The 23890-nt window shown below is 51.0% G+C and overlaps 1 protein-coding gene across 1 annotated transcript in view; it reads left to right on the top strand.

Annotated features, from left to right (window-relative positions):
• GSN (gelsolin) overlaps nucleotides 1-23890 on the top strand; it is a 59653-nt gene that overhangs the window by 5244 nt on the left and 30519 nt on the right. The window contains exon 2 of the mRNA XM_066256341.1: nucleotides 7271-7358. The gene's annotated coding sequence lies outside the window, so the exon portion shown is untranslated. The remainder of the gene's footprint in view (nucleotides 1-7270; nucleotides 7359-23890) is intronic.

Genomic DNA, 23890 nt, shown 5'->3' with positions numbered 1-23890 from the left:
GTGTGTGTGTGTGTGTGTGTGTGTGTTTTGGTTTTTTTTTGTTTTGTTTTGTTTTTTTACATAGGCAGAGATAGACACGGACAGACAGACAGGAATGGAAAGAGAGATGAGAAGCATCAATCATTAGTTTTTCGTTGCGCGTTGCGACTTCTTAGTTGTTCATTGATTGCTTTCTCATATGTGCCTTGACCGTGGGCCTTCAGCAGACCGAGTAACCCCTTGCTGGAGCCAGCGACCTTGGGTCCAAGCTGGTGAGCTTTTTTTTTGCTCAAGCCAGATGAGCCTGCGCTCAAGCTGGTGACCTCGGGGTCTCAAACCTGGGTCCTTCCGCATCCCAGTCCGATGCTCTATCCACTGTGCCACCACCTGGTCAGGCTAAAAGAGTTTTTAAAATATGCCTAAGTAGATAAATGCATATTTATTGCTATTTTGAGTCTTTTGTTCCAATATTCCAGGGGATTAAAGAAGTGAAATTTTGTTTGTGAAAAACCAGGTTATACTTTTTTATTATGAAAATGATATGTGCTGATTTGATTTTTATTCACTCTCTGTTATTGTATTTATGGTGTGAATATTCCATAGCTCACTTAACCCATCCTCTATTATTAGGCATTTAGGCTGTTTATAAACAATGTTGCAATAAACATCCTAGTGCATAAATGATTCTTCTTTCATTATTTCTTAGAATGGTGCCCAAGACTTAGAATTTCTGGGTCAAAAATGACATATTTTTGCCCTGGCCGGTTGGCTCAGTGGTAGAGCATCGGCCTGGCGTGCAGGAGTCCCGGGTTCAATTCCTGGCCAGGGCACACAGGAGAAGCGCCCATCTGTTTCTCTACCCCTCCCCCTCTCCTTCCTCTCTGTCTCTCTCTTCCCCTCCTGCAGCCAAGGCTCCATTGGAGCAAAGTTTGCTCGGACGCTGAGGATGGCTCTGTGGCCTCTGCCTCAGGCGCTAGAATGGCTCTGGTTGTAACAGAGCAACGCCCCAGATGGGCAGAGCATCGCCTCCTGGTGGGCGTGCCAGGTGGATCCCGGTCGGGCGCAAGCGGGAGTCTGACTGCCTCCCCGTTTCCAACTTCAGAAAAATACACACACACAAAAAAGACATATTTTACAGATTTTTCTACATTTTGCCAAATTGCTGCCCAGAAAGATTGCTGCCATTCTCTGTGTGTGTGTGTGTTTTTCCAAAGTGAGAAGCATGTGTGTGTGTGTGTGTGTGTGTGTGCATGCATGGGCCTGACCTGGATCCACCCGCATGCCCAGTTGCTCTGCTGCAATCAGAGCCATTCTAGCACCCGAGGCAGAGGCCATGGAGCCATTTGTATTCCCACCAGCCATGCATGAGGGTGCTGGCCTTTTGTGGGAGCCTCAGAATCTGGTTAACAAAATTCTAGCTCAGGGACCATGTATGGAAACATCCTAGTTCATTCATTTATTTAGCAAATACATTTGCAAAGGTCAGCATCAGTAAAGGGTAACAGTTAAGTTCCAGGCTGAAGAGTTATAGAGACGCTGGTTCTTTTTTTTTTAATTTTTTAAAATTTTTATTTATTTATTTTTTACAGAGACAGAGAGAGAGTCAGAGAGAGAGATAGATAGGGACAGACAGACAGGAAAGGAGAGAGATGAGAAACATCAATCATCAGTTTCTCATTGCGCATTGCAACACCTTAGTTGTTCATTGATTGCTTTCTCATATGTGCCTTGACCGCGGGCCTTCAGCAGACCGAGTAACCCCTTGCTGGAGACAGTGACCTTGGGTTCAAGCTGGTGGACTTTTCCTCAAACCAGATGAGCCTGCACTCAAGCTGGCGACCTCGGGGTCTCGAACCCGGGTCTTCTGCATCCCAGTCTGACGCTCTATCCACTGTGCCACCGCCTGGTCAGGCAAGAAGCTGGTTCTTATTCTCATTTCTGCTTTGTACTTGCCATAAGACCTCGAGCCTATGCCAGGTCACTGCTCTAACTCCACACATAGAACAGAACAGCTTGGCTATGGTGACCCTCAGCTGAAGAGCTATCTCTTGACTGCCTTTTCTTTTTTGTTTTTTTTTTGTATTTTTCTGAAGTTGCAGACTTCTGCATGCACTCGACCGGGATCTACCCGGTATGCCCACCAGGGGGCAATGCTCTGTCCATCTGGGGCGTCGCTCTGTTGTAACCAGAGCCATTCTAGCACCTGAGGTAGAGGCCACAGAACCATCCTCAGCACTCGAGCCAACTTTGCTCCAATGGAGCCTTGGCTGCGGGATAGGAAGAGAGAGACAGAGAGGAAGGAGAGGGGGTAGGGTGGAGAAGCAGATGGGTGCTTCTCCTGTGGGCCCTGGCTGGGAATTGAACCCAGGACTCCTGCACGCCAGGCCGACGCTCTACCGCTGAGCCAACCGGCCAGGGCCTTAACTGCCTTTTCACCTCAAAATAGTTTCAAGACTACAACCTTCAGCTTGGCCTGTGGTGGCGCAGTGGATGAGGTGTTGACCTGGAATGCTGTGGTCACTGGTTTGAAACCCTGGGCTTACCTGATCATGGCACATGTGGGAGTTGATGCTTCCTACTCTTTCCCCCTTTCTTTCTCTCTCTTCTCTCTAAAATGAATAAATAAAATCTTTTAAAAAAAAAAAGACTCCAACCTTTAGAGTTGGACCTTAGGCATTGCCTGACTACACTCTTTACTTCATGGCTGGCAATATTCATGCCCAGAGAGAGCAAGTGGATTCCCTAAAGCACACAGCAGGGCCTCTGACTTCTACTCCACTTGTGAGACCTTAGAAGTACTCATCTAAACCAAACTGATTTCAGTTATTATTAAACCTAAGGCCAGGGAAGATTAAGGAGCTTGGCCATGGTCAGAAACTTAGTTTGTCTTGGCACAGTGGTCTTGGGAAAGTCATTTCCCTCTCTAACTCGTTTTCCCCATTGCAGAATGACTAATGGCACCTTCTCTGGTCCTCCTAGGTCTGCTTTTCTTCCAGTTGAAGGTTTGATTTCAAGATCCAGTGGCAGATCTTGGTGTGTCAATTGTACATCCTAAATTGGGGTGCTTTCTGAGGTCACGAGTACAGAGGTTAGGTCAGGGATTTAATATTCTGACATAAAGGAAGATGCCTGTAGACTCTTGCTCTCCTCAAGGGTAGGGTTCTCTTCACAGTGTTGCAGCCGGACATAAAAGATGTCCCAGAGCATCTCAAACTTACCCTGCACACAAATCAACGGGGATTTTGTTACACAGTGAAGATTCTGGCTTAGTAGATCTGGGGGGGGGGGGGCTGAGACTCTGCATTTCTAATGCCCTCCCAGATGATAGAGATGTTGCTGGTTCAGGGACCACATTTTGCATAGTAAGAGTCTAAATCCCTTGTTCACAGGGCTCAGACAGGAGCCCAGATCTCCCAAAGTCCTATCTTTGGGGATCTTCCTAACCATCATGTTTGCCTTCCTCTTTTTCCAACACTGTGTCAAACTATTTGGTCCACAGCTATGAGTTTCTAGGTCTGAACAGCCCTTGAAATATCGCGCTGCCTAGTTTTGCAGCAAGGTGGGGCTGGCCCTTGTTTAAGAGGGTGACTCAATAGGAAGCCATCTGAAGGGGGAGTGACACCTCTGTAGGACCTAGCACGTTGCCACTTGAAGTTTTTAATACTTAAGATTTTAAACATTATTCTCAATCTACAGGCTGCAAACGACAGCCCCGGGAGGCACCAGCCTGTTTTTTTATGCCTCTGAGCTAAGAATGGTTTTTACTTTTTCAAAAGGTTGTTAAAAAAAACAACAAACAAACCCAAACAAGGAAGAATATGTAAAAGACAGGGTATGAGGCTTGTAAAGCCTAAAATAATTACTGCCTGGCCCTGTACAGTGAAAGTTTGCTAACCTCCAATCTAGTGTAACCAAATCTTTATGTTTTTTTCTAGTGAGCAAAAGGCCCAGCCTTATAGCTTGAAATTTAGTGAGACCAGGATGTAGGGCAGGCAGCCTGGCTCGGTGGGAACTGCCCGGATATCTCAGCTGTGTGACGCTGAGCGCATTATTTCACCTCTCTGAGCTTGTGTCCTTTCTTCACAAAATGGGGACAATAATATCTGCCTGGCAGAGTTATTGTGAGGATGAGAGATGATGTATGTCCGAGTTTAACACTTGGTGAATGCTCAGAAAATGATAACTGTTGTCCCAGAAAAATGATAACTGTTCCGGCTTTACTGGACAGATACAATGTTTCTCCCACCAAATCTGAAGGTCTTCCCAGTGAGCTGGGAGCAGTCTTTTAGGAGAAAAACACTTCTGCTCCAGTTGCCCTCCCCCCTTCAGGGCAGAGAGCGCCTCCTCAGCCATCGTCTACAGATGAGGTTCCTGCTGGCTTGCACAGTTTCACTGATGGGGAGCTCGCTACCTGAAGGCTAGCCTTTCCACTGGAGGGCAGCTCTGACTATAAGAAAGTGCCTCCCTTCCCTGTGCTCTATGATATAATTCAGCAAACAGGCACCTAGCGAGACTGGGCTGGGATTTTAGTACCGGAAGGAACCGCCTCTCTTTATGGCTCCATCTGGGGCGTGTGGGCGATGGACTGGAGTCAGTGTTTCTTTGTAGACCTTATTTTTAAGCTTTTGCAGCTTTAAGGTACAAAATTGAAAACAGACCAACTTGGAGTGAGCTGGGGCTAATTGTAAACCCAACTGAGTTTGAAACGCTGGGGCTTCCCATGTCCAAATCCTGGGAGAGAGCAATGCTCTTTTCGCCCGTAGATGGCAGCACCTGTACTCTTAGCCCGCTCTGTGGGAAGGTGTGTGTGTCTGTGTTTACACACACCATTCATTAGTTTCTTCCTTTGGTGACTCTTGAGTTGTCGTGGCCTCAATCCTAGGCTACGCTTTGGGATGCAGGGGAGCAGATCTTAGTCTAATGGGGGAGGCTCACTTGGAAACAGACTGTAATACAGTGTGACAGGGAAGGCAAAGGGCTTGTGGGATCTTGGAGGAGCTCAGCCTCAAAGGGGATGGGGAAGTTAGAGAAGATTTCCGGGAGGAAAGCTGGGCTTGACCCTGAGTGGAAGGAGAAAAGAAGAACAGGGCTGAGAGTTCTGAAACAGAGGAAGTCGTCTGTGCGGAGATTACACGAGGCCTTAGGAGCTGAGTGCGGCTGTGGCTGGCGGGAGCCCGGAGGGGTGTGGGTGGCAGACAGGACCTGGTGGGAGTGGAGGCTCCAGGGGCCGGCGGGGGCAGGTCAGAAAACATGTCGAGATGTTTGTCAGGGATCTTGGACCTTATCTGGGGGCCACTGGGAACCATGGTAGACTGAACAAAGGAGTGACATGGTTTGGGCTTGCCCTGAGGAGACTGCATTTAGAGAAGGAGAGAGGAAGTGGGGGACCAGTTAGGACACACTGCAGTCCCCCAGGTGAGAGGTGAGGGGACTTGGACCAAAATGTTAGCAGTCGGGAGGGGAGGAGAGGACACAGGAGTCAGTGGTGTTGGAGGGGAGGTGGAGGAGGGCGGTGCCTTGGTGTGGATGGTGGGTGCTGGTGCTGGTGCTGGTGCTGGTGCTGTTGCTGAGGTCCGGGCAGGGCTGTGCGGGAGGGGCAGGGTACATTTGGGAACAAATATAGCACCGCAGGTGATGATGAGAGTGTGATTTGGAGGTTTGAAGGAAAGAGGGCGGCAGCATTTGAAAGTCTCATTCTCTCAGACAGGGAGAGTTCATTAGTCATTGGCAGGGACAATAAAACCCAACTCTGTTTTAATCTGTCCCGTGGAACCAGGAAGTTTTGGTAAAACTCTGAGAAGCTAGCGGGTTTGGGCAGAGAATTTTTCCAGTGTAGGTAGGAGCCAGCTTACCTAGCTACTGTCCCGGATGCAGATGACGGGGGCTGTGGAGAGTGAGGAAGGGGGAAGATCTAGGTTGTCCCTGAGAGGTGTGTGTGTATGGGGGGGGGGGGGGGAACGGGACTGAAAGGCTGGGTTTGCCTGACCTGTGGTGGCGCAGTGGATGGAACATCGACCTGGAAACGCCGAGGTTGCTGGTTCAAAAACCCCAGGCTTGCCTGGTTAAGGCACATATGAGAGTTGATGCTTCATGCTCCTCCCCCTTCTCTCTCCTCTCTCTCTTTTTTTTTCTCTCTCTCTCTCCTCTCTAAAATGAATAAATAAAATCTTTAAAAAAAAAAGAAAGGCTGGACTGCACGACCTTGGCGCTGACTTAGGCGGGTCTTTCATTCCGTCGTCAAGCACACAGCCACTGGTCTGCTGTTTGCCAGGCCTATGCCAGGGCGAAGCTTCAGAGGCAAAGCACCCTGAGGGGAGAAAGAGACCTGTCACCAGATACTGGCAACACAGTCTTGTGAGGGCAGAACAATGCTTAGCCATGCAGGTGGGATGATGGCATGTCAGCAACTTGGGTCCCCAAACTGCACGAGTATGGGGTGAGAAAGATACGAGTTCTAGGAAAAGACTTGGGGGTTTAATTAATAATCAGAGTAAATATATGTGCTGTTCAAAATCCTTAACATATTTTATCTTATTTAGTCCTTATAATGGTTCCATGGGGTGTGTGCTAACATAATCCCTTTTCTACGGAGAAGGAAACCGAGACTCAGAGAGGTGCAATAAACTTGGTCAAATTACATAGTTAGTTAACTGACGGGCCATTTTGTCTAACTCCAGAATCCTCAACCGTTGCTCTGCAGTTAACTGTAAGGACTGTTAGCTGAGTTCAGTCATGCAATGGGGCAATGAGGGTACTTTAAATGCAATGGGATTGTAGGCTATATTAACAGAGGCATGATATCTAGAATGATGGAGGTGAGAGTTCTACTTGCCCTGCTTTAGCTAGAACTTGTTTGAATGTCTAATTCTGGGTCTTATTTTTTTCCAGGAGGGATAGGATTTGTTTGGAGTAGATGAGGGAGGGGGGTAAGGGAACTGGACACCCTGATCTCAGGAAAGCTGGAGGAAAGGGATTGGACAACTTGTAGAAGACTTAGGGACCCAAGACCACTGTTTTCAAGTCTCAGGAGCCACTGGGAAACAGGATGACAGACCTGTTCTGGGTGACCGCAGAGAAAGATTTTAGCACTTCCTAATGAATTCTTTAAACAAGCCAAACTCTCCAACAGTAGGCCTTGAAGTCTTGGCAGGAAGTGAGTGTTCCATTGTTGAAGGTGTGCAAATAGGGGCTGTGTGACCCTGGTAGTGGGGGTTGGGAGGAATGGAAGCTTTTGATTTGATCAGTTGACCTTGAGCCCTTAATACTGAGAGTCTTGGCCCTTTCTTTTCAGGTGGAGTTGATACCGGCTCTTACAGCTTCTGCCTTTGTTCCAGCCTTTCCCCCTGGAACAGCCTTCTTCTCCTTCACAGCCCTGCCAGGTAGGTAGAGCAGTGCAGACCCCCAAGTCCTCCTAAACTCAGCTCTGACTGCCCCCCCGGGAGGTCTGAAGGGGACAGTGGAAGCAAGCGCTGGTCGCCCTAGTGGATTCAAAGGTAGTTTCTGAGCTTTTCCTAGTAAAGCTCAGAGTTCATATCTGCCCATCACCTCATTTGCTTCTCACCTGCCCTTGAGAGGGAGGCCAGGCTGGGGTAACCCTGTGGGGAAGAGGCAGGGACTGACTGGGCTGGCTGCCAGGGTCCCGTGTCCCGTGCCCCCCCCTCCCCCGCTGTGCTGCCTGCTGCCTATGTGATGTGGGAAAGTTGCTTTACCTATCAAGGCCTCTTGGCTTTTCTGTAAGAGGGTGGATTCCCCTGTGCGAGAAGGAGGACCAGGGAGGAGCACTGGTTCTCCCTGGAGGCTTTGGCTAGGTGAGAAAATCTGAGGTGTGGCTGCGGAGTCTCCAGTCTGTGAACTGTAGCAGTACCTGAGGACTGTGAGTCATGGGGAAGGTGGATGAGTCATATCCACCTGGGACGGCTGGTAGGGCTGGCAGGAGGGGCCCCCACCTGACTGTCAGATTCACAGGTGACCCGCGAAAGTAGGCCGAGATCCAGGGGGCGGGGGAGAGGGGTGGAGTCCTGGGTTGGAAGCAGGAGACCTGGGCCACTTTCCAGTTTGGTCCTCAATTTCTCTGCCTAAAAAATGGGTGTATCGGTTTCCCCTCTATTCACCTAACAAGTGTCGTGAATACTGTACAAACTTGTACATGCTGAAGGACTCTGTGCTGTGAAATGGGAAGGATCACTACCAGGGGACTAAGCCAGCGTCCCTCGTCGGAAAGGAAGTGACTTTCTAATAGCCACTAATGGAGAGCCTGGAAAACACCCCTCTAGCTCATGACATCACCTTGGCTGCCAGAAGGAGAAGGGGCCGAATGCCTACCAGGCTTACTCATCCTGCCGGCATCCAGGGGTGACACCAACCACAGCCAGAGCTGTTCCTCTTTCCCAAAGCTTAAGTGGAAGGGCCTTTTGCCTGACCTGTGGTGGCGCAGTGGATACAGCATGGACCTGGAATGCTGAGGTCGCTGGTTCAAATTCCTGACCTTACTCAGTCAAGGCACATATGGGAAGCAACTGCATGCTGATGCTTCCTGCTCCTCCCCCACCTTTCTTTCTCTCTATCCTTTCTCTAAAATCAATAAATAAAATAATCAATAAATAAAATCTTTAAAAAAAAGAAAGAAAGAAAGAAAGAAAGAAAGAAAGAAAGAAAGGGCCTTCTGATGGTCTCCAGAATGCTTTGTCCTCAAAGCCAGGATTCCTGAAGGTCCAGGGGCCCAGAAAGGGGGCTTGTCCCACTTCAGCCGGTGCCTGTGGGTTCTGCTGACCGAGGAATAGCCCTGGTGCTGCCCAGAGAAGAGGGATGCCGGCCATTCTTGGTCTGAAGTTCCAGCTTTTGAGACTAAGCCCCGCCCACTCCAACTCCTAAAGCCGAATTGCCTCTCAGCGATCTGTCACCAAAAAGATTGTTACTCTGCGATCATGCTTTTGGTAACGAAGACACAGGGACCTGTCTTCTGCTTTCCCCAATTGTGCAGACCTTACAGGGCCAGGCTGGCTCAGGCCCAGCTGAGTACCTGTTAACTGAGCTTGGCTGGCTCACCCCCTGCACTGTGCCCACCTCACGCCCACTTCCGCTGAATTTGGGCTCAACCAAGGAGGCCCCAGTTAGCTCCCGCTTGTCTGAATCCAATGATATTTCCTCAGATCTCCATGCTCTGCCTTTCTGGAGCATCTAATACCTTCTTCTAGAAGCTTTCTCTCCGTTTTTACTTCTAAAAGGCCGCACCATCCAGTTTATCTCGTATTTCCCTGGCCTTCCTTGGGCCTTTATTTTCTCCCTCTAACATTCACCAGGATTCTGATCACTTTCTTATGTAACTCATTACATTATAGGTCCACTCCTTTATTCACTCATTCCTTCATTCATGGGTGCATTCAGTGGACATATTTAGGCCTGGAACTCGGTGTTAAGAGAATAAGACTTGCCTGACCTGTGGTGGTGCAGTGGATAAAGTGTCGACCTGGAAATGCTGAGGTCGCCGGTTCGAAACCCTGGGCTTGCCTGGTCACGGCACATATGGGAGTTGATGCTTCCTGCTCCTCCCCCCTTCTCTCTCTCTCTCTCTTTCTCTCTCTCCTCTAAAGTGAATAAATAAATAAAAAATTTAAAAAAAAAAAAAAAAAAGAGAATAAGACTTTTGTATCCCTATGGTCTTATAGTCCTAGGTCTTATACTAAGTTATTATACACATTAAAATGTATTTCTTTAGCCATAAAGGAAACAGCCAGGGTTATGAGAGCATATGGGATTGGGTAGGTATGATGGGATTCTATCTGGACAGATGAGGGACTGAAAAAGCCCAGACCTGAAGAGGGAATGGCAGGTAGCTGAGTGGGCAGGGAAGGGAGCCCCCAGGCAGCGGGAACAGCATGAATGAGGCTCTGAGGCAGGACATTGTATGTGGAGTTGTTGGGGATCTGCAGGAAGGGAGCATGATGGGAAAAGGGACTGGAGACCAGATAGCACCTCAGCCATGCAGGCTCTGGGGGGCCTTGGTTAGAGTTTGGATTTTATCCTAGGCTCCTGGGGAACTACTGGAAGTTTTAAAGTAGGGGAGAGATTTGCCTAAATTTCATTATTAGAATCCTGAACAGAGACAGACCTAAGTACGTCCCATACTGATAAGCCCCAAGGTTGTAATTTTTGGTCCTTCCACACCGTGGCGTCCTGACGCTGTGCCTGGGAAGGAGGCGTGGTCTTGGGCAGTCCTGGGAAATTTGCGCTTCCCAGCATTCTCTGGGCTCCTTGCATTTCTTCCTCGCTGAGCTTCTGCCTGCAGAAGGGAGATGAATCAGACCTGCCACGCCCTTGGAGATCCAGAACTGTGGTGGCTGAGCCTGCAGTTCACCGTGATAAGTACCAGAGGAGCCAGGGAAGCCTTTCCCTCCTCGGAGTCAAGCACTAGGCTGAGAGGGTGTCGTGGACATTCAGGCCGGAGAGTCACATGTGCAAAGATTTGGCCGCTTGGAACCGCTGTGCTTGGAGACTAGCGAGCAGTGCCTCTCTACAGCAGGAGAGTGGCAGATGACTGGTAGAGTGGCTCCAGGAAAGGCCTTGAATGCCAGGTCTCGATCCGCTGGGTGCCAGGGAGCCATGGACTTATCTTGAGCTGAGGAGCGGGTTGATTAACAGGATTTGAGAGGGGAGAGTCGATGGGGAGGGCAGCCTTGTAATGGGGTTGGAGAGAATTGAGTATCACTAGGTGAAACCTGTCAGTCCCACCCACCTACACACAAACACTGTAAAATGCTCTGCCCCTTTCTGTCCCCATGGGGTGGCTCACAGGAGCTGCCTGATGTTGACTCAGCACTGGGGTTTGGTTATACACTGGGCTCCAGAAGCAAACCGGCCGGAACCTGAAGCATCACCCTGGCCCTCAGGTGCTATGTGCTCCTTGACATGTCCCCTTAACTCCTCTCTGCCTCAGTTTCCTCACCTGTGAAGTGGGGGTGATCATAGGGTTGTTGAGGATTCAGTAATAGGAAACTAAAGTCCTAAGCATATGCCTGGTGCGTAGGGGCGGCCGTTCATCCTTATTTCCCTGTTGGTTGGTAATGGCCCAGCCCATGTCGTAATCCGCCCTTTGAAGAGTGCTTCTCTGCAGCCATAAAAGTGTAATCCGAATTGAAAACAAGATGTTCCCAGCATGCCCTAAGGAGGCCTCCGGTGGGGCTGAGGGGTTTGGAAATGGCCTGGACATTTCCTGCACTGGGGTCTGGCACAGGGCCGGGCTCAGAGGGCTGCGCAAGATCTTGTTTGTCTCTTCATCTCCAGCTCCCAGCACAGGCTGGCCTGCCACGGTTCTTATAAATACGAAACAAAGCAGTTTTAATTAAGAAAGAAAAAGTCATATACTGTAGGTGTCATCTCATCCGCACCTTCACCCTCTGGCTGGGTCCCAGAGAAGGACAGTGACACCCAAGGTCACCTGGCCCTTAGTGGCAGGGATTGGACCTGTTATTTCTCCCTGGCTCAAATATATATTGCTATTTTAATTTTTAAAATGCTGATATTTAACATTTCAAGTCAGCTGCGAGAGCAGTTAACAGTGCATCTTAGCCCCCCCCCCCCCCACCATTCCAGAGAGCACCTTGGCTACAAAGGCCTTAAGGGTATATCATCCAACCTCCTGAATTTACATTTGGGGAAACTGAGGTCCAGCGAGAGGAAGTGACTCAGGGTCCCCAGAGAGTGGGAGGCAGAGGAGTCACAGGCCCACCTGCAGTAATAAGCGGTAGGTGGGCAGTTCTTCCCCCCAGCCCACTGCCTCATGTTGGCAGAGGCAGAAAGTGAGCTTGAGTGTGAACAATGGTTTTCTGAGGAAGTTTTGGTTTTTAATCGTGTCAAGGAGAGGGACCACTGCTAGAACTGTGCGTGCCCATGTGACGTCTGTGGAGTTGGGCCTGGCGCAGCTGTTTCAGGCTAAAGCCACAGGGTCCTATTTATAGGCCGATATGATTAGGCTGATGTGGTCAGGAAAGGCCAGCCTGCCCTCTGTCCAGCCCACTGCCCAGCCCAACTATGGCCGAGGAAGAGGCCCTTGGGGGTGGTTCTGACCCGTGGGTGAGTAGCAAGGGATCTGGGGTGGTCCCTGAAGCCTGCTCGGAGGTGGGGCTGCAGCGAGGCCTCAGGGGAAGCCCCCACCTGATTCTCAGTTCAGCTGCTAGCAGGCCCTCTGCAGAGATGAAGCCAGTTCCGGTCCGACTCTCCCTGCTTAAAGGTCCTCCGCTGCCTCAGATCAGTTCGGGACCCCTAGCAGTCAGGCCTCTGCCCTACCCGCAGGTCCAGGTCTCCAGCCCAGGCGCACCTCTTCCGTGTTTGTGCTTCCCTGTGCGAGCCGCACCTCTGAGCCTCTGCTTGCTGTTCCCTCCACCTGACTAGCCTGTTCCCGGTCCCCCAAAGACAAACTTTCATTCATTCTTCGAAGCTCTGCTCCAATGCTCCTCCTTTGTGGCTTGTCAAGTCCCAGCTTTGCATCACCTGAGTGATTGCCTGAGTTCATGTGTGCTCTCCACTGGGCCAGGGAGTCCTGAGGCAGGACACAGAGGAAGAAAAGGAGAAAGACATTTAAGGTGGAGCACCTACCTACTGTGGTCATTCACCTTACGTGTTTGATGAGATATGATCTGCATGCCGCTGTACGGGAATGGGTATGTTTTAAGGGTGTGTAAAAGTGAGAGTAAGACTTTGTGGTTAGGTAGACCTGGATTCAGATTCAGCCCTGCACTTCCTAGCAGTCTTCTTTGGGCTGAACCTTTCTGAGCCTCAGTTTCCTCCTCTGTAAAATGGAAAGAATTGTCAACAAGACAAAGCTTATAAGTACAGTACTTATGTTACCTGGTCTATAATGAGTTTCTGTGTGCAATGCAGGTATTATTTACAGGTGCGGACACTGAGGCTCAGTACAGAGAAGCACCTTTTCCAGGGCCCCACACAAGTCTGTGGCCAAGGGGAGAGATCCAGTCTTGGTCCCGGCCTCCAACTCCACCCTGTGTTCTCTCCTTGTTCTCTTAGCCCACTGGGCCTATTCCGTTCCCCAGCTCAGGGGAAGCTTTGTTTGGGGATTGTTTATCCTAAGAATTTTCCTCTGTGGTGCCACTGGATGACTCAGAGCCCTGAGTCATGGGAGGCTGAGGGCCAGGGAGGAGTGGGGAGGGAGGAGAAAGGGAGGAGAAAAGGGATAAGGACGTGGGTCCCAGTTCCAGCCCCGCCTCTCCCATGGCTTGTTGTGACAGGTCAGTCAGGCCCCTGTCTTGCCTGGCCTTAATTTCCCCCAGTGTGCAAGGTGTCAAGCTTTGACAGCTGTTTCCAGTCCGGGCTGAGCCTCGGAACCCCAGGTTCCCGAGCCCCACCCCAACCTACTGACTCAGAGGCTGGGTGTGGGGCCTGGGAATCCACGTGGTCTGCAGCTCCCTCCCCAGGTGATTCCGCTGCACACCTGGCACGCAGGGGTGTTTGGGAACCACGCTGCGTGGGGCTACCCCCGGCTGGGCCTCACCGTGGCTGCTCAGCCTCTGCTGACTGTCTCCGCTGGCTCCTCGGGAGTCACTTCTCTTGCTGAATGCTTTGTCAGAGTGGTACACAGGAAGTGCATAGGCTTTTGTTTCTTTTCTTTTTTGTGTGACAGGGACAGAGAGAGAGTCAGAGACAAGGACAGATAGGGACAGACAGACAGGAAGGGAGAGAGACACCTTAGTTGTTCATTGATTGTTTTCTCATATGTGCCTTAACCAGGGGGCTACAGCAGACCGAGTGATCCCCTGGTCAAGCCAGTGACCTTGGGCTCAAGCTGGTGAGTCTTGCTCATACCAGATGAGCCCGCGCTCAAGCCGGCGACCTCGAGGTCTCGAACCTGGGTCCTCTGGGTCCCAGTCCGACTCTCTATCCACTGTGCCACCGCCTGGTCAGGCTGTTTTTCTTTTTTAAACAGCTTTTTTGAAGTATAACACACAACTTGTCAAAGTAAATTTACATGCAGTTTACATACATGTAATTCACCCGATTTAATTAATTCAGTGACTTTGAATAAGTTTACAGAGTTATGCCTCTATTTCTGCAGTTCAGTTTGAGGACATTTCTGTCACCCCTAGAAGATGCCCGTGCCTGCTTGCTGGCCATCTCCACACCCACCCCGTAGCCCATCTCTAATCTGCCCTCTGTGTTTCTGAGTGCGCGGGCCTATGTGCACCTCCCAGCTTCACTGTCTCCGGCTGTGTGACCACATGCGGGTGATTGCCCTTCTCTGAGCCTTGAAGTTCTCCTTAGTAGGATAGGGAATAATGGTATCATCCTTGCAGCTTCTCATTTGAATTTCATGAACATGATAGAGTGTGTGAATCCCAGCAGGAGCTGGGGACGAGGGCGCCTGGCATGCAGTATGTGGGACACAGTACAGGGACCGGGGCTCAGTTGTAACAATGCTAGCAAACATTTTACAGACTCCGTGCCAGGCGCTGGGCTCAGTGCCTTAAATGCATTATCTGTTTTAATTCCCACAACAACTCTTACTAGGTGAGTGTTCACGCCATTCCTGTTTTTTAGCTGGAGAAACCGAGGCATTGAGAAGGGAAGTAACTTTCCCCAGGTTGCATAGATAATGGTTGGGAATCTGTTCCAAGGCTTGCCTTCCTTCACCATTACACTACAGATGGGAATCATGACTCAAGGGATAGCATTCGTGGGCCAGGGCAGTTTTATGGCACACACTTTCAAGGGACAGGACCTGATACAGTGGACATGGGGGATTCAAAAGATAGTATGTAGTATAGCATGCATCATGCAACAGGTGTGACATGGAGCATGGAGTATGATCCAAATGATTAGTGACATGGGACACAGTACATGGGACATGCATCAGGGTAGGCACACAGGACAAGGTATGAGGGACACAAGGCCTGGTACAGGGCACAGCAAGCATGGCGTATGTGATGCTGGGCATGGAACAGAGTATATGATGTGGGGACGTGGTACCCAAGGTACAGTGCTTGGGACTTAACAGTGGGGCACAGAGAGAGCCTCTTTATGTCGGTGTCTGGGGCCCCAGCCGTAGTGGCAGGAGCCAGATTTCTCCTTTCACAAACGCCTGTCTGTGTTTTGCCTCCTCCTCCCTGTCTCTTTGGATGCCGAAGAGTGGGTGTGTACCAAGGACTGGGGCCCAGGGTACCTCCCCCAACCCCGCTAGCTCAGACAAGGGTCAAGGCTTGGGGCCAAGTGCACAGCTCAGGAAGACCCTGCCAGGCCCCCAGATCCTGTCTCTCAGAGGCAGCTGTGAGTGCCAGCGCTGGCCAGGCCAGAGCTGGGTAATTTTCCTATAAGCCATCCTCTCTGCTGCTCCCCTCCTAGGCTGTGGCTGCTGGCAGTGAGCGCTGCATTCTGCATTCCGGGATTCAGGGGAGAGTCAGCACGGCCGCTGGGGTTGCAGGCAGGGGTGGAGGTGCAGCGGGAGGCAGCCATCACAGGCTGGTGGTTCCTGAGCCCTCCTGGCATCTGGCACTCACACCCCTTTCTTGTCTAATCTGCACAAGAGCCCCCCAGTAGCCTAATGAGACCGAGGCTCAGAGAGACCAAGAGCTTGTCCAGGCTCACACGGAGTCCAAGATGGAACCAAGGCTAGACCCCAGCTCTCCTGGAGGCAGGAAATTGAGGCCGTCTAGAGGCAAGATTGGGTGGTGCTGAGGCTGTTGAGGGGGGATCAGCAGATGATGAGGCTGCAAGACCACGTGGGCATCAGATCGTAGAGGGTCTTAATCCCAAGCTGGGGAGTCCTATCTGCTTTCAGTAAGCTCTGGGGGCCCGTGGAAGGGTCTTGAGTAAGGAATAATGCAGTCTCCAGAGATCATGGGAGGTTCGAAGGCAGTGAGGAAGCTGGCACAGTGGTTCTAGCGGAAAGATGGGGACCCAGAACTGGGACAGTGGCTGGATTGTGGGGGTGGGAAATGAGTGTGAAACAGGAAGTGCGTGGTGCTAAACATCACAGCTCTGGCCTCAGCCCTTCTGTGCAGGCCGGATGGGATGACTCTGGTTAGGCCCTGCCTCTGAATGTCCCAGAGGGTTCTGGGAGGCTCCAAAGGGACAGGAGGAGGATGCTGGTGACTGGTGAGCACACCTGGGAGGGAAGACAGCTCCAGTCCAGAGCCCAGCTGTGGGCCAGGCACCGTTTGTGTTCTGGATCGCGTGCGCTTCCAGCCAAATGCGATTGTCCTCTGGCTGGACGAGAAACAAAGGCATTCCAGCACCATACTTCTGTTTGTATTTAAGAGGGGAAAATACTTTAAAAACCTATTAAAATGAAAAGGATTAGTAACAAAAGAAATATCCTTGAATCTCTGGAAGCTCTATTGTAGTTTAGAATTGGACAGCAGTTGCAAAGAATGTATAATCATGCTGTAGCATTTTAGAGTTTTTCCATAACTGATTTTTACTAGTATCAAGTGCTGGCAAGCCTGTGACAGCCTCGCCATTCTTTACTCAAGGACACAGGTCCAGAGAGGTTAGGTCCCTTTCCCAGGGCCACCGGGTAGCAGGTGGCAGGGCTGGGATCAGATGGTGACTCCACAGCTATTGTTCTTTTGGGCAGGGGCTGATCAGAAGAGAGGGAGGGCACCATCAGGAGAGACCTGTGCAGGGGGTGGGAGGCAAGGCAGACGCCTGAAATACCTCCCGGCTCTGGCTCCAGCCCTGCGCTGGGCCTCTGGGCCTTGGCTGGGACCGTACAGCCCTCCCCTGCTTTGGATTTGGATGCAGGGACACAGAGGTAGAGGTCAAGGGAGCGTATTGGGGCCAGTGACCTGTATGTGTGCATGGCCTGGACACATGCTTGAGGCTTGTCTTTGGATGATACGGTTATTGAGCACCTGCTGTATGCCAAGCATGGTGCCTGGGGCTGCCAGAGACCCCAGAAGGTAGGAGTCATCATCCCATTTTACAGAGGAGGAAACTGAAACTCTGCGGAAGGGCCGCTTGCCAAGTCCCCGTACCCCCACTCCGTGGTAGGGATTGGGCTCGGTCCAGATTCACCTCAGACATTCCCCGTAGTCTCCTGGCTGGAAGGGCATGTACCCCTTCCCCTGTTGGCCATTCCTGGCATCCTGAGTTTGCGGAGGCTCAGCCCCTGCTCCTGGAGGAAGGATGCTGGCATTTTTGAAAATCTATTTTGTGCCAGGCATGGCCCTAGGATCTTCCACACTTATGATCTCATTCAGTCCTTTCCACTTGCCTTCAAGAAAGGCACTTTAATTTTAATTTTATCCCTCAGACACTTGGGTCTCAGAGAGAGAGTTGCCCAAGTCCCCAGCTCACAGTAACCATAGCTTCTTTTGTGGGTGCCCAGCTCTGTGCTAAGCCCCAGATGTACTGTATCGTATAAAATTCCCACAGCAGCCCTAGGAAGGTATCGTAACCTCCACGTTACAGACGAGGAAATGGAGGCTCCGAGCAGCAGCAACTCGCTCAGACCACACAGTTAGAAAGTGATGAGTCAGAGACGTCAGCGCAGGTTTTCCTGGCAGGAGCCCAGCCCATCGTCACTCGTGTTGTTTTTCTCTCTCTTGGAAAGCCCTTCCTCTGGGGCTCCAGCTCCTTCTGGCTCTGGCGGCGGCATCGTCCGCCCTGTCTTCCCAGGAGGTGTGCCGATGGAGACGGTGTCCGTCTTCTGCTGGTCCTGTGCCATGGCACCTGCATTCGGGCCTCCGTGTTGTGCTGCTGATTTGTTTGTGCCTGGGTTGGTCTCCTGGTGGGCGCTGGCATGCCAGAGGGGCTAGGCTCGTTGTTTGCAGGCCAGCTGCTGGCCCACGCCTCCCAGGGACCAGCTCCTCCCTCCCTCGGGGAAGGGAGACAGAATGTGAAGCGGGCCCTGGCAGGCAGGGCACTGGGCTCGCGCCCATGGTCACATCTGCCGTTTCCAGGGCACGGGGGCAGGACGCAGTGGGGCCTGGCCCCCTCTGCATGTCCTGCCCTGGCTCTCAGCACTAGGTGGGGTTGCCTCCGGAAGCTGGGAAAGGGCCAGTGGCTTCGGTCCCGGGGACAGTTGGCCTCCCGGAGGTGGCTTCAGCCAGGCCCCACTGGCTGCCTCCCCGACAGTTGTCCACACCCAGAGACAGACTGTGCCAACACAGAGGTCCAGCTGGCCCTTCCAGTGAGCCCTGCCATGTCATGGAGATAGGCCCCAGCTCCGGCCTGGACGCCAAGAGGCCTGGGTTTGAGATCTGCTCTGCCAGGTGCGTGCATGTGACTCTGAGAAGTCACGCTTTTGTTCTTGGTGTCATCACCTGCGACGAGAGGATGGACTACTGAACACGGATGTTACTGAGTCCTGCTGTGGACAGTGGCCCCCAGCAGTCTCACTCCAGAGCTCCCAGCTGTCCTGCAATTGGTCAGCTCTATTCCTACTCACAGATGCATGACCCAAAGCTCAGAGAGGGACAGGAACTTGCTCCAGGTGACACAGCCCAGACTTGAACTCGAGGATCTCACTGTGGAGTCTGTAACCTTTCTCCTGCCTCACTGCTCTCATGTGGCATGCCAATGCTGAATGAAGGGGACAGTTCAAGAAGGAGGGGGCTCACTGTTGGGGAGCTCCTCCTGTGTGTCGGGTCTTGGGCCTCCTCACTGCCCTGTGAGCTAGGTATCATTCCCCCATTTTATAGATAGGGAAACTGAGGCCCTGATCACGGAAACAGAGTCTCCCAGACTCTAAAACACTCCTCCTTTCAAGTCCACGGGGCTCTCCAGACCTCACCGAAGCCCTGTTCAGTTTCACTGGGTTTCATAACTGGCGTCTCTGTTTACTGACCATTGTCCTAATTAGCAAAATCCTGGGCAGAGGGGCGGATGTTCCCACAAGGACCCAGAGATCAGCCGTGAGCCAGGAAGCAAACAAGCTCCAAGAGACAGCTTCCCACGAGGGGCCAGCTTCTGGGAAATCAAGAACAGCAGTGTTTGGGGTGAAGAGAAAAGAACAGGGCGGTGTCTCCTAGGCTGGCCAAGGCCTTTTGTACACTGTGGCCGGGGGCAGAAGGCGAGGCCGCCTCCTCCTGACTCCGGTAGCTGCCCGAGGAGGCCGAGAGAGACACGGAGATTAGGCCACGGTCCCGGAGGGAGCAAGACCAGAGCTGGTTGTGGGGGTCCTGGGATGAACGACAGGGGAGGGACTTGGGCTGTAAGGGTTCTTCCTGTGGCAGACACTGAAAAGCTGCCTCGTGTGTGTGTGACCCTGGGTAAGAGCCAGGAACACCCAGGATCAGAGGTGAAGGGGACCTCTGAGGTGCAGAGAAGGGAAAGGACTAGGATGTGCTCAGAGAGGGAGAGGTGGCCGAGCCAGACCGCCTCCCGAGTCAAAGAAACTCCACCTGACCTGAGTGCCCGTGAGCGGCATGGGTGTAGGGGCCACAGTCCATCTTCCACTCAGTGGCCACAGCCTGGGGGTCTTCCCAGGACATGCCTCTGTCCTGGGTGCTTACACCAGTATGTGGAGGGCTAGAGGGTTTTCCTGGTGTCACTTCCTGCCCTGACCTGGGAGGTGTGGTGGGGACAGCTGTCCCAGAGACTCCCGGCTGCCAGGCTTGGCGTGGGCTTGCCTGGTTTAGCAACTGTAACCCTTTACCTGGCAGGGACACCGGTACGCCCTGCCCAGGCCGGATGGTGCCAAGAGGCCCTGCTTGATCTGCCCAGACAGAGCTTGGGGACTGGGGCCAGCCACACCTGTGTTGGAATACAACAGTTCCTCTTTCCAGCCGCGTGGCCCTGAGCAAGCGACTGAACCGCCCCAAGCCTCATCCGCATGTGTGAGATGGGAACGTGAACGCCCATTTCCCCTGGTTGCTGTGAAGGGGTGCAGTCTTGGACCCCCCACTTCCCGCCCTCCGTCCCTTCTCCCAGAGGTGTTTGGGCCCGGGGAGAGGTGGCATGCTGCCATTGGTGCTGGTGGTGCCTCGCGCAGGTCAGGGGCCCTGGACTGTCGGATGCAGAAGGACCTGTAGAGGTGACCCGGTCCAGCACCATTTTACAGAGGGGAAGCCTGAGGCTGAGACGTGTGGGTGCTGGGTGTGGTTGCACAGCCAGTGTCTGGGAGTGCTGGAGCTGGGAACAGCATAGGGGCCTACCCCATCTTTCACAGGGAGACCCTGAGGCCCAGAGGAAGATAGTGACTTGCCCCAAATCACCCAGGAAGTCAGTGGTAGAGCCAAGCCTGGCACTGGGGCATCTTCCTGTCTACCTAGGGATCTTTCTCTTGCACCCAAATCTGCCCCCCAACTCTCCTGAACCCATACATCCTCTGTCAGGCCGGGCACAGCCAGATCCCGTTCGTCACAGGATCCACACATAGATCCCTGTCCTGGAGTGAGAGTTCCCAGGCTGTGGGCTCTCTGAGGGCAAGGGCCAGGGCCCATTCACCAGGTCTCCAGTGCCGAGGGCCCAGGCTCCAGGGCGATGTGGCAGGCAAAGCTGCAGGGCCTTGATGATCATTAAGCTGAGAGCCAGTGACCCTGGACTGCTTGTCAGACTGTGGGGCCAAGGCCAAGCCACAGAAGCCCTCTGTTAATCACCAACTGGAGAGGTCAGGGCCACACTACACCGAGAACAGACCGCATAGCTGGGCCAGCTGCTGGCTCAGGTCACTCGGGTGCTGGGGTGACAAGGAAATTTCCCCTTCCTAGTTGTTTGGGTTTTCTAGATTATCTAACAAGCAGGCATCCCTTTAAGCATATTTTTAAAGGTATTATTTCTAGATCAGTGTTTGGATACATACTTGTAAATAGTTTTAAACCCTACAGCAAGTTTCTTTTTATTTTATTTTATTTTAAGCAAGTATATTGAGGTATAATTTATATACCATAACAATTCACTGTTGTAAGCTTAGAGGACTCTGAATTTTAGCAGAGTTCTTGGTTGTGTAATCATCACTGTAATCCAGTGTTAGAATGTTTTCATCACCCTAAAATGTTCCCCCGTGCTGACTCCGGAGTCCCAGGAGTTCACGGCGGACCAGGCCACCCTGGCAGCGTGGGAGGGGGCAGTTCTCCCCTCATACCTGGCCGGCAAACCGCCTTGACACTTCGGTGTTTGTCCTCCTTCTCTTTTTAAGGATGGATGCAAAAACAGATACCCTTATTAAAAAACATGTAACAGAGAGCAGCCAATAGTTGTACAGTTTGCTTTTCGCTTATTGAGGTGCCTACTATGTGCCAGGCACGGTCAGATCTAGCTCATTGTCTTTTCACAGCTGCAGAGTGGTCCATTGTATGGCGGCTCCGTAATTTATTTAACGAGGAGATTTGGGTCCTTTCCAGTTTTCTTCAAACAATGCTTCAGTGAACATCCTTGCACTTATATTTTTGTGTTTCTTTGTAAGTAATTCTGAAGGAAGTGGATCTGTGGTTGTGTTGTGTGTTTTGAATTTGGATAATCAAATTGCCATCCAGAGAGGTGAAGCTGCTTGATGTCTCCAACAGATCATATGAGAACTATGGGGTGTTATTTTCCCCAAAATGCCTCAGGGGAGGGAAGAGCTGTCTGAATTTCAGCCGGAGCTGGTGCACTGCAGGCTCAGCGGGCCCTGAGAACTTGGCATCTCTCTGTGACCACCACCCTCCCCCAGACCCTGGGCTGAAGTTCAGGCTCTCCTGTGCAGCACACGGGCCCCTGTGACCCCTGCTAGCCCCCCCCCCCCAGCCCCCAGCCTCATCTCCTCTTGCTCTCTGTGGTTTAGACTGGACCTCTTCGTTATTCGCTGCATCTGGCCTGTGTTTGCTTACCGCTTACCCTTTGCCCATGCTGTTCCCTCTCCAGAAATTCCTTTTCTTCTTTTCTTTTTAATTGAATTTATTGAGATGACACTGGCTTCCAAAATCGTACAGGTTTCAAGTGTAAAACTCAATACAACATCTGCACAGCACATCGCGTACCCTCTGCCCCAAGCAGTCTCTTCTTATCCCCATTGTCTCCACCTTTGCCCACCTCCACCTACCCCACCCCCTTTCTCTCTTACTGCCATCCTGTCTCTGAGTCTCTGTGTTATGTATATATGGTTTTTGACTAATCCTTTCACCTGCTCTTCTTTGTAATCTCCCTCCTGTTATTGAATGCAAGTTCAGCTGCTTGTAATGTGAAAAGCCAATATTTGTGACACAGGTGCTGGTGAAAAGGAAAGAGGTTTATTCAAGTGCCGGCCACCTGAGAAGATGGGGGGACTCCTGTCCTCAAAACCCATCTTACCAGCTCAGACTTTTTGGCCAGATTATATAGGGGATCAGCAGAATTGGGGAGGAAAAAACTCCCAGAGGAAAGACAGACATGAGGGTTTTCTTGAGAAAAGGGTTTTTTCTTATATTCATGGCTGGTTGGACTTCCATGGTCCTCTTGGCCTTGTAACTAACTGGAACCGAAGTTAGCAAGTATCTTATAAACTCAAGTCATTGTTCTTTGAAAAACAATAATTATTTTCCAGGGTGCGGAGGCTGATGGTTTATTTTTCTTGCTCTATGTTAACTCTTGATGTATGTCAGTCAGATGGCTATGATTTGTCACCAGCATTAATGTTCCTTATTCTAGGAGGGGCACAGGCTGTTGGACTATAAGAACTCAGCCAGAGGTGAAAGCATAGGATTGATGATATGCTTTTGATTTGTTACAGAATGCGTGACTTTGATTGCTAGATTGGTAATATGACATCACAATTATCGCTAGAGTCACAAGCTGGGTTTTATATTTACGAAGATTAACATGGGTGGCTTTACAGAAGTTATTTTATAAGCTTGTCATATTAGTGTATTCTCATTTTAATTCAATTCTATGGCTAATCAGACTCATAAAAGCAATATAGCATGGTTATTTTCCATTACGCTTCCTGTCCTTTAGTGCCCGGGTTACAAGTCCCTCTCTCCATGTAGTCTTCTTATAATACATACAGTCTGAATCATCTTCTCTGTGCATGTGTTTTCCCTTAGTCCTTTATCTGACCTGCACACCCCCTTGAGTAGAAGGAAGTTGTGGAGGATGGAGGGCAAACGTGAGCCTGATTGGATAGAAACTGGATTCCCCGAGGAGCTGCAACAGGCAACCATAGCTATGGGGCAGGGGGACAGGAACCCCCATTTACCTAGGTGTCAGCCAGGCCATTTTCACACACAGAGGCTGGGTTAATCCTCAGCAACTATGGTATCCCTTTAGTAGATGAGGCAACTGAGGCACAGAAAAGGAAAATAACTTACCCCCAGTGGAGATGGGAATCAAAGCCAGGTCTCTGACTCCCCAGTTCTCTTTTTTGTCATCATGCTGGGCCGCTGGGAATGAGGGAGTTCTGGGATGCAAAGAGAACTCGGACTCAAGCTATTTCAAAAACTTAAGAGGAAGGAAGACTTCCCAGCTCCTTTTATGAGGCGAGTATAATTCTGATTCCAAAACCAGGCAAAGACAACACAAAGGAAGAAAACTATAGGCCAATATCCCTGATGAATATAGATGCTAAAATCCTCAACAAAATATTAGCAAACCAGATCCAGCAAATACATGAAAAAAATCATACAGCATGATCAAGTGGTATTTATTCTGGGGAGGCAAGGCTGGTACAATATTTGCAATCAATCAATATGATTCATCACACAGACAAAAGGAAGGAGAAAAACCACATGATAATTTCAATAGATGCAGTAAAAGCATTTGATAAAATCCAGCACCCATTCATGATCAAAACTCTCAGCAAAGTGGGAATACAGGGAACATACCTCAACATGATAAAGGCCATCTATGACAAACCCACAGCCAACATCATACTCAATGGGCAAAAATTAAAAGCAATCCCCTTAAGATCAGGAATAAGGCAGGGGTGCCCCCTTTCACCACTCTTATTTAACATAGTGCTGGAAGTCTTAGCCTCAGCAATCAGACAAGAAGAAGAAATAAAAGGCAT

Source organism: Saccopteryx bilineata, chromosome 2, assembly GCF_036850765.1.
Source record: "Saccopteryx bilineata isolate mSacBil1 chromosome 2, mSacBil1_pri_phased_curated, whole genome shotgun sequence".
In the NCBI taxonomy this organism is placed as follows: Eukaryota; Metazoa; Chordata; class Mammalia; order Chiroptera; family Emballonuridae; genus Saccopteryx; species Saccopteryx bilineata.
This window is presented reverse-complemented; position numbering and strand designations above follow the sequence as displayed.